Consider the following 11114-nt stretch of genomic DNA (forward strand, 5'->3'; position numbering starts at 1 on the left):
TAAGTTTGATTTTGGTCACGTGGGGCTTAGCATGAGCTACTCCATTTGGGGCCTGTTGTCTCATCTTTAAAACTCCTATAGGTGAGTTCTAACAGGGCTCACCTAGTGGGTGAACAGTGGTACCATCTGCCAGTATGTAGAATTCTGGAGGGGTAAGTTTGCGGGTAGAGAGGCTGCTTGAAGAAGGGCTGAAGTCACATCAGGAGACTGCCCCAGTCCCTGTAGGAGCAAATGTCTTCTATCGACAGCATCAGAGAACCTGGAGGGTGTGGAGCCAATGCCGTAAAGACCACCTGCTGCCATTGGAGGACACGTGCGAGCTGCTGCGTCAAGGGGCCAGGTAGCTGTCCTGGTTGCCCTCTGGTACATGCATCCTAGTGCCAGGCCTCAGCATGTTGCCAACTGATGTTTCAGTAGGAGGGATGCTCATCCGAGCGCTGAGGCTCTGTTCCAGTCGTCTGAACCACCCCAGGTTCTTTGTCAATGCCCCAGCCACCAAGGATGGAAAGAGAGAATGGATCCTGGCATCAGAGAGCTATTGATGAGATGGAAGAGAAACCAACGGCACATGAAAACTGAATAACTGAGGAAAGTTCAAGGGGTGACATATAAAATTGTAACTGTTTAGGAAATGGGCCATGAGCTGGTACGAAACGCCAAGGCTTGGGCTTCCCTGGTTGCCGCAGTGGTTGAGAGTCTGCCGGCCGATGCAAGGGACACGGGTTCGTGCCCCGGTCCGGGAAGATCCCACATGCCGTGGAGCGGCTGGGCCCGTGAGCCATGGCTGCTGAGCCTGCACGTCCGGAGCCTGTGCTTCGCAACGGGAGAGGCCACAACAGTGAGAGGCCCACGTACCGCAAAAGAAAAAAAAAAAAAAAAAAAAAACCACCAAGGCTAGCAATATTTGAAATGATAAAAACAAAGCAACAGGCCCAAAATGGAGTAGCTCATGCTAAGGGCCAAGCCACCAAAATAAAACTTAACTAAAAGTTTTGGGGGAATTTCCTGGTGCTCCAGTGGATAAGACTCCGTGCTCCCAATGCAGGGGGCCCAGGTTCGATCCCTAATCAGGAAACTAGATCCCACATGCATGCCGCAACGAAGAGCCCACGTGCTGCAATGAAGAGCCCACATACCGCAACTAACACCTGCTGCAGACAAAATAAATAAATAAAATTTTAAAAAGAGTTTTGACTCCTCCAGAAGTGGAATTTTAAACCAGTCCCAGTCCATCAGGAATTTCCTGATCAGCACTAGTTAGGTAATCTGCCTGATAGACCCCTGCCATTCCCTAGTAAAGGAAAGTAACCTTATAACCAACCAACCCGCCTTTTTGCCTTGTATAACTTCGTTGTTCCTGCTCCCTTCTGCCTATAAAAGTCTTTCATTTTGCAAAGCTCCTCAGAGCTCCTTTCTATCTGCTAGGTTGGATGCTGCCTGATTCATGAATTGCTGAATAAGGCCAATAGGATCTTTAAAATTTGCTCAGTTGAATTTCATTTTTTAATAGGAAGCTATTACCACCTACAGGAGCAGGCTACCTGACAGAAGCTGTGGGATTCAGTTTAGGGACATACTCAACCCATGGTCCAATACAAAGTGAGCCGGGGGAATAAGTGCCTGAAACTGACTCTCCCTCTGACCTTCTGCCAGGGCCTGCCACTGGTCCAACCCAACTGGAAGCTGGAGGGCAGTCCAAGAAGGTCAGCTTTCCAAGTCTTAAGGCAGGGTTGAGAAGAACCAAGAGTTAATATAGGGGGGCGAGGAGAGGTGCAATTGGAAAATATCCAACATACCCAAAAAGGAAAATGGGGACTGCTCCTCTATGCCTAATGTGTCCATGAATTTCCTTTTGAACTATGTGAAAGGAAAATAAAAATGGAGTCAGTATTGCTAAGAGAGCTCACTCAAATGGAGCCAGGAGGTAATTGAGGAAGTGGGACTTATACACATCTCAGCCAGGATGGAATCTGAACTTTTGACCACTTATTGACTTATAAAGGTAGGCATCCAGAACATCTACACAATGTTCCAGAAACTTAAGATACTTAACAGACCCTTACCCTAAATAACTCATGACAGCCTATCTCTTAAGGGCAAATATTTCCTTTTTGCATTAGAGCCAATCATAATTCTTGCAAGACAACTTTAACAATCTTGTGGCTTTTGCCTTTATAAGCCCCTGATTCTTTCTCTTCTTCAGAACACTCTTTCAGTTTTACCCAAATCTGTGTCTCCCAATTTGCAATTCCCAAGGCCCCAAATAAAGCTCTTTGTTCTATGGACACAGAAAAATTAGGACTGCTAAACCAAAGAGTGTTGCTCACCACCCAATTCTGCAAGGGTTAAGTCATAACCCGCTGCAGTTGCTATCCTGACGGTTGCACTCCAAGAGGAATTTAAAGAAAAAAACAGGATGAGGCACCTTGTGCTTTGGATACACATGAACAGGCAGGCCCATAGATAGTTAGATGTATATCTCAGAAAAAATTTTAATGGCCCTGGATTTCTGAAACTTCCCATACATAGAAAAGCACTAGAACTATTAACTTGAGACATCTGTTCTTTATGATGTGCAGCATCTTTTTCTTTTGATGCACGCATTTGAAATTCTGTACCAAGATGTATGCTTGACTACACTTATTTCCTAGCAAAAAATCATATATAAACTGGCTTCTCGCCTATCTCTTCAGAGCAGTTCATCAGAGCTGAGTGGCTCTCTCCTAGGCTTTAGTCCTCAGCAAGACCCCAGATAAAACTCAAGCTAACTAACTCAAACACTAACTTTGTATCTTTCTGTAAGTCAACAGTTCTTTGCAGCCTTGGTACTAATTATTGTTCGACAAATAATGTTCCTGATAACTTGTCTCCATAGGGGTGGGGCTGAAGGGGGTGGGTGGGGGGTAGGAAGTGAAAATTCATAACCACCCAAAGGAAAGAGTTGTTTGTTTTGTCTCTTTGAGAACACAATGTTCCCATCACAGAGCAGCTCGAGCAGGTTCTGTGTTTGGGGTGTGCTTATGCAACAGGACAGCAGCTAACATGGACAGCACCCAGACTGGTGTGGTCAAACAGATCCAGCAGATCGGCCCCTCCAACGTTTGCACCGCTGCAGAAGCAGTCTCTTTGCTCTGTTTGCTCTGCTCAGAGAACAGCTCTGTTTTGAAGTCCTGCCCAGATCCCTGAGGCTCAGCCCACCTCGGCCACTACCTGATTTCTCTGAGAGCCACAACACAACAGCCTGTAGCAAGGAGGTCTCTTCCGTCCTCTGGTTGGGGGCCTCGTCTTGGAGCTCTGTTTCCTGAATGCTTTACCTCCTTCCACATTGGGCCAGTTTGCTTGGCAGGAGCCCTGGGCAGAGCTTCTCCAACTTTAATGTGCCTAGGAATGCAAATCACTTTACGTTAAACAGGTTTAACCGGTTAAACTGCAGATTCTAATTTGGGAGGTGTGTGAGGGGGCAAAGACTAGGTCTGACAAACTCACAGGTGTGAGCATGTTGTGTTCCTGTGCCAGGCTTTGAGTAGCAGAGAACTGTGAATGTAAATCACCGGCTCTTAATTCTGCTGCACAGTATAATCCCCTGGGGAGCTCTTAAAGCGTTTACATTGCACATCAGTTAAGCCCAAAGCTTTGTGGATGGGGCCCAAGTGTTCCTACTTCTTTAACTCCCCAGGTGATACCAACATGTAGCCAAAGTTGACAACCTGGAAGTGCAGGATCCCTCCTTTTACCCTGATTCCCTGCAGCGTGCAAAAGCCACAGGCTGAAGGGTTTTGTTCATTTGCTCGTTTTCAAATTTAAAATGCATCAGCTTTCTGACTTTGAAAAAGAAGGGGGAAAGGTCCCCCTTAATTTTTATCTTCTATTTTGTTTATTTTTTTATTTTTGGCTGCACCACGAGACTTGTGGGGTTCTTAATTCCCTGACCAGGGATCGAACCCAGGCTCACAACAGTGGAAGCTTGGAGTCCCAACCACTGGACTGCCAGGGAATTTCCTTTACCTCCTATTTTGAAATGTGAAGAGATAAGTTTGAGTATGGTGAGTGAGGATGGGGGTCTGGACTGTGGCCAAAGAAAGATCAGAATGTACAACTGAGAATCAGCTGTAGCCAAGTAACAGAAAGAAAATTGTCCTGTGGGATTTTCACTCCTTCTGGTCACAAACCCTGAGCCCCTCTTTGTGGGGAAGAACAGGAAATCAAAAAATGTGTTCTCTTTTATAAAGTGATGTTTGTAAATGAATTTTTTAACTACTTTCTAACTTATATCAAAGAAATACTGATACTTTAAGTAGTACTAAAAAGGATTTAAAATGGAATTCAGCCCCCCTTCCCTTACCAGGAATTCACACACATCCTTCCCCCATCCCTTACCCCTCGTTAAGCCCTCCCCTATCTTCCTCCAAAAAGATTATGGTATGCCTCTGGATGCAGGGGTAGAGACAGGATCAGGAAGGCTCTCATGGGGAGTTGAAACTCTATTGGTAATGAGTAAGGGATCTGTCCATCTTTGTGTCAGGCCATAGATATGGGGAAGAAAGACTATGGAATCTGTTTTTGTTTGTTGCTGTATTCCAAGTGTTGGATGGCAGGGATATGTAATGATAACCGCCGCAGGGTGCAGTGATGGGGCCAGCAACTCAAACTGTAAAAGAATTTACCGAGTCAGAAGCAAGGGAAGAAAGTAAGATTTACTGAGTATACTGCAAGGGTGCAGCGGGTGAGACCGAGAGGAGGTCTGCCCCCAGGGGAGAGAAACTGGACTTTTTATGGTCCCTTCTGGTCACCCTCGGATTAATGTTCCACCCATGTGGTGGTTAGGGCTGGGTGTGTCGTTCCTCAGTCTTCCAGGACCACCAACTGCTTGCGACTGCTGGTAATTTTCCATTGGGGGAGGGTGCAATTGTCTTATCTTGAAATGACCTCCCCAGCTTAAGATGGCTGTTCTATTGTTAAGCTCCACAATAACCTCTGAACCGAGAAGGAACTTTGAGACCAAAGAAATGAAGCAGGCAACTCCATAAAGTGCAATTATGAAGTATGCTGTAGGTAACTTGCATACAGGAAGGATCAGGCAGATGACCATCCAGAGGCATTAGCAGCTGTACTCAGAGCCGCTGAAAGAGGTACAGGGGGATTCAAAGTATTACCAAATTGGTTGACTGGACCCGAGACCTTTTGTCTCAGGCGGGGAGGTTCTTTTCCCGATTAGATTCACGCCGCCAATTATGAAAACGATGCTGAGTCTGGAACAGCACAAGCTTTATTCAATGGCCAAAGAATGGAGAACCAGAAACCTAGTTCACAAATCAACTTCTCAACCCAGTTCGGGCAGAGACACCAAATACATAGGAGGGTCGAGGTTAAAGGTAGGGAATTGGAAAGAATGGGAGGAATATTTATGACTTATCTAAGAACAGGGGTGTGGTTTGGATGCGGAACTGATGCAACATGCCTTTTCAGTCCTTGAATGGGTTTTTCCGGTTGTCAACTGTCACGGTGCTGGTGGGTGTGTCTTTTAGCATCCTAGTGATTTACAATGAGTGTATAATGAGGCTCAAGATCTACTGGAAGTCAAATCTTCCACCATCTTGGGCCTAGGCGGTTCTAAGAAGTCCGTGTTTTTTTTCTCTTTGCAGCTTCCTTCTGAAACTGAGATAATTGGTTTCTATTCAAGGAAGAGGCAGGAGTATGATTCTGGGGCAAGAGCCTTAGTAAAACATTGAGCCAAAGCCAAAGATAGAATCTGACCACTAATGAAGAAGCACATTCATATCAACCGGAACTGGAGGTTTCTCCTCCCCCTGGGGGACTCATGACCATTATTCCTCAGGGACCATTAACCATCTGTATCAGCAAAAGGCATTATTCCAGTTCTAGGGTCAGAGGAAGGCAAAGGTAAGAATTGATAGGGAGGGACTTCCCTGGTGGTGCAGTGGATAAAACTCCATGCTCCTAATGCAGGGGGCCCGGGTTCCATCCCTGGTCAGGGAACTAGATCCCACATGCATGCCACAACTAGGGAGCCCATGTGTGACAAAAAAGGAGCTGTCGAGCGGCAACTGAGGAGCCCGCCTGCCACAACTAAGGGGCCCACGTGCTGCAACTAAGACCGGTGCAACCAAATAAATTTTTAAAAATAAGAAAAAAGAATTGATAGGGAACGTATCTGGCTTGGGCGCATTTCTCGTGGGTAGGCTAAAGCTCCATCATGCAGAAAGGGGATTGCAGGCCTAAAATGGAGCTGACAAACTAGAGTCCGTGCTTCAGCCACACAGCAAATACTTAGAATAGCACTTGGTACGTAGCAGATGCTCAGTAAACACTTGTTGAATAAATAAATGAACATTCTCTAAATCTAAGCCAGGTCTTTTCTCTGTGACACTTCTTATGTTCAGCCTATGCCATATTTATGTTTTTATAGATCTTATGCCCCTTGCTGGCTTGAGAGCTCCTGGATGGAAGGGACCAATTCTGAGTTTTATCTTTACATGTCCAAATTGAGTGTTCACACTGTTCTCCAAGCAATACAAGATTTCTCACTAAAATACTCAACCTTGGGACTTCCCTGGCAGTCCAGTGGTTAAGACTCCATGCTTTCATTGCCGAGGGCCCGGGTTCAATCCCTGGTCAGAGAACTAAGATCCCACAAGCCACAAGGTGTGGCCAGAAAACAAAAACAGAACAAAACAAACAAAAAAACTCAGTCTATTTCCACTAGGAGTCATGACAATTTCTATGTCCCTTTAAAATCACCAATAGTTGGTACTGTTAAAAGATAAATTGAGACATTAAAATTTTTAAGAGTTTATTTGAGCAAACATCAATTCAAATCAGCACCAACCTGGAAGTAGTTAGGAGCACTTCACCAACAGGAGCTAGATGCAAGGTTTTTATAGAGAGGACAAGGAAGAAAAGCAAGGAAATTGCTTGATTGGCTATAGCTGAAGTGGTTGCATTTATTTGGGAAAACCCAGTGACTTGTTTGTGATTGGTTTTTTCTTAACCTTGAGGCTCTTAGACTCCCCAAATTTCAAATCTATTTTTCTTGGCTAATGCCATAAAAATGGGAAACTTGGGCTTCCCTGGTGGCGCAGTGGTTGGGAATCCGCCTGCCGATGCAGGGGACACGGGTTCGTGCCCCGGTCCGGGAAGATCCCACATGCCGCTGAGCGGCTGGGCCCGTGAGCCATGGCCGCTGAGCCTGGGCGTCCGGAGCCTGTGCTCCGCAATGGGAGAGGCCACAACAGTGAGAGGCCCGCAAAAAAAAAAAAAAAAAAAAAAAAAAAAAAGGGAAACTTAGTTATAGGCTGGCCTGCAGAGATTCCTTATAATTCTACGTTGTAATTCCCTATAATTCTACATTCTAGAATAGAATGTTCCTCTATTCTACTCTCATAATAAAATCTTTTCTATGCTGTTTAGGGCAGCTTTGCCCTACTCGCTAAACATCTCCATTATCATCACACCAAACTTTCGTTAACATGATGCCAAACCTTCAGAGGACTGATTGTACTGAATATTTTTTAAATTTTCTGTATGCTATGATGTTTGACATCCCCCCAGAAAAACCATTCTGGCTGGGGAGACTGCCCTTCCTAGGGCTAGCCAATTCTTAGAGATAGCAAATGGCCCAGCCAGAGGCATGTCTTTGATATGCAAACTAACCAGTCCAGAGCCTCACCACCTCTACTGGCCCATACACCCCAGGGGACAATATTCCTTTGCCTTTATCATCCCAGGGCCAGGTGCTAGGCAACTAGGAACCACCCCTTCAGCCCCAAACCCATCAAATCCTGCCTTGCCTTTCCCTTGAAAATCCCCGTAAAGACCATGGCCTAAACCTTCCCCTCACTCCTGACCCCTGACTCTTCACCACCCTGGTAGCTTACCCACGTGGTCCGGCATGGAATGCCATGCCTCCTGTCTCTAGGATCAGTGAGTATAATAAAGTTTGGGTCTTTTTTTCTCCTGTGCCTCTCCTCTCTCCTCTTTTGGCTGCATCTGACTGACCAACTCATTAAAAAAAAGTGCAAACACAAACCATACCATCAGCTGGAACATCTTTGAGCCACGGGCTGCACTTCACTAAGGGAGTGGCGAGAGCCTACAGACTGTTCAGCCTTTTCTGGAAAGGCAGCTACTTCATGGAGTTGGCTGACGCCCTGGAATCCCACTCAGGCTTGATCTTGGATGTAATATTTCCATTTAATGATAGCACTTTGCTGAGCCTGTCCTATTTTATTAGTAGGATAAGTGAGTACTCACTTGAAGATGGACAGCTCAGGTCTTAAGGTCACATACAGGGCTTTGGTGGTCAGGAGCTCTGTTTCCATTAGGGCCAAAAGCCAGCTCGGAGTTGCCATTTGAAGGGGGTGTATCTGGCAGCTCTCTTCAGTATTCACCGGTCCAAAAACCCAAGGAGCCTATGTACCCAAGTAGCAGTCTCTTGTCGCCATAGGCTCCAATCCTCACAAGTAAATCGCCAAGATGTGGAGCTCCAGAGGGCTGGCAAGCACCATTGGTCCCAATGACGGGGTCCATGCCAATGCATCTTGCACAGCCTCTAGAATCTGCTGCTGTTGGGGATCCCATCCAAGGATGGCTGTCTTGTGGGTAACCGTGACATAAGAGACCAAAAGAATACCCAGATTTGATACATGTTGCCTCTGATAGCCAAGAAGGCCTACTAGTTATGGAGGCTCTTTTTTTTGTCGGCGGGGGCTGCCAAGGACAGCGGTTTTCAGCTGACTTTATCAGGAATACTCCTCTGATTACTGGCCCAGGTGGCCCCCAGAAACTGCACTTTTGAGCAGGTCCCTGCATCTCATCAGTGTTGTCGGCCCTTCCTGCATGTCATAAGATCTACAACTTTATGTACGGACTGGTGAACTTGTTTCTTGGTCAGGCCAGCAATGAGGATGTCAACACAGTGGATGAAAAGTAGTTCTGGGGATAACTGGGCTTGCTGCAGATCTAGGCTTACCGCTGGCAGCGTATTGCAGGGGAATTGAGGTATTGCTATGGACTAAATTGTGTCCCCCCTAAATTAACATGTTGAAGCCATAACCTCCAATTTGACTGCATCTGAAGTCCTAAAATGAGAAATGAAGACAGATTGCAAAAGTGTGCTTATTCTTCAAGACAAAGGAAGAATAACCCTGAAGGTGAATCAGAGATGATGAGGGTTTACCACTTCGGTTTCAAACAGACCAGAGAGCTTCCACAGAAGCCATGGGGACAGAGCCACCCAGAGCCTTGGGATAGACACCCCCCGAGCTCTGGCTCCGTCTGAGCTCTGGATGCTCCCCAGAGCATCCAGAAGCTGGGACCATCACCCCAGTGGTCCTGGAGGTCAGAGGACGGACCAAAGAGTTACTCTTGAGCCTTAAGATCTCATGTAACTTGATTTGCTAAGTTTTGGACTTGCTCAGGCCCTAGCACACTTTCTTCCTTCTGATTTCTCCTTTTTGGAATTGGAATGTGTGAGATTACAATGGTCTCTGCCCCCAGTTCCTGGCACAGAGCCCCTGAAACCCTTGTAATTTTCTAAGTCATAAGAGCTCCAGAAGCATCTTTTGTTCTAATATTTGGTCTTTGACGCTGGTTCTTGACACAGGGGTCCTGAAACCTTTGTAATTTCCTAAGTGATAGGAACATCTTTTATTCTAATAAAGCAACTCTGGGTGAACTCCTGGATGACAGCTGGTCACCAGAAAGACCATGCCATGATTCAGAGCTCGGAATTTTCGGCCCCCTTCCCCCAGTCCCATTCTCCTGATAAGAGAGAAGGGCTGGGAATGGACTTAATAATTGACCATGCCTACACGACGAAGCCTCCATAATAATCCCAATAGAACCAGGTTCAGAGAGCTCCCCAGTGGGTGACACATCCTGACTCCACAGGGACAGAAGCTCTTGTGCTCAGGACCTTCCCAGACCTTACCCTATGTATCTCTTCATCTGGCTATTCATATGTATCCTTTATCATATCCCTTTTGTGGAGCACGCCATGCCCGTTAAGGGTATTCGGCCTGGAGAAGTATGGCCAATTGAGCACAGGCTCCCAAAACAGAGGCAGGCATTCATGCATGCCTCAATAAGGTTGAGCCTACGCTCTTGGGACTTCTCCACCCATGTTTTCCCCGAGGTGATCAGTGCATGACAGGTGCAAGTGAAGCCCATTCTGGATGGATGAAAAAGCCCCTTTTTGCTAATATTTATCAAAAGATCAAGAACATTATGCCCAGTTATAACAGGAACTTTGGGTACAAACAGGGAAGATAAAAATATTGTTATCAAGAAGTTAGCAGGATGAAGGACAGGCTGACCCCAAAAGGAAGAAACTAACCTAATTTTAAACAGAACCTAGTGTGCCTTAACTCCCTGAACTTCCTGTATCTGCATATTATAAAAGCTGTGCATATAAACAATAAAATCGACACTTGTTTGCAATGGCTCCTGGTGTCCCTCCCGTCCTCATTCTTTCCTCTTAAACTTTCTTTTCATCCCCTTGCCGCCTGGATTCGAGCCCTTGATCGTGCTGGCAGTGACACCCTTTATAATAAACCGGTAAATATAAGTAAACTGTTTTCCTGAGTTCTGTGAGCCAATCTAGCAAATTAAACCCAAAGAGGGGGTTGTTGGAACCTCTGATCTATAGCTGGTTGGTCAGTAACACAGGTGATAACTTGGGCTTGGAACTAGTATCTAAAGTTGGTGGGTGTGGGGTGGGGGGATGAGGTGTGTGTGAGTCTTATGAGACTAAGCCCTTAAGCTGTGCGATCTATTTCCACGTAGTGTCAGAACTGAGTTAAATAGGACACCCAGCTGGTGTTGCAGAGAATTAGTGTTGGGGAAGACACCAACACATCCGGTGACCTCAAGAGTAAGAACTGAAACGTACTGAGTAGTAAAGGTGACACAGGAGGGAGAACTGCAGGTTTTTTCAACATACAATGTTGATCCTATAACTGTCCCAGCACTGTATTTTGGAAGCACATAACCTGTCTGGTTTCACAGGTTCACAGCTGGAGAGGAACTCTGCCTCAGGATGAATCGTAGCTCAAATCTCACCCATATCTGATTTAGATGAGACTTCGTGGACTTCA

Source organism: Kogia breviceps, chromosome 10 (assembly GCF_026419965.1).
Source record: "Kogia breviceps isolate mKogBre1 chromosome 10, mKogBre1 haplotype 1, whole genome shotgun sequence".
Lineage (NCBI taxonomy): Eukaryota > Metazoa > Chordata > Mammalia > Artiodactyla > Physeteridae > Kogia > Kogia breviceps.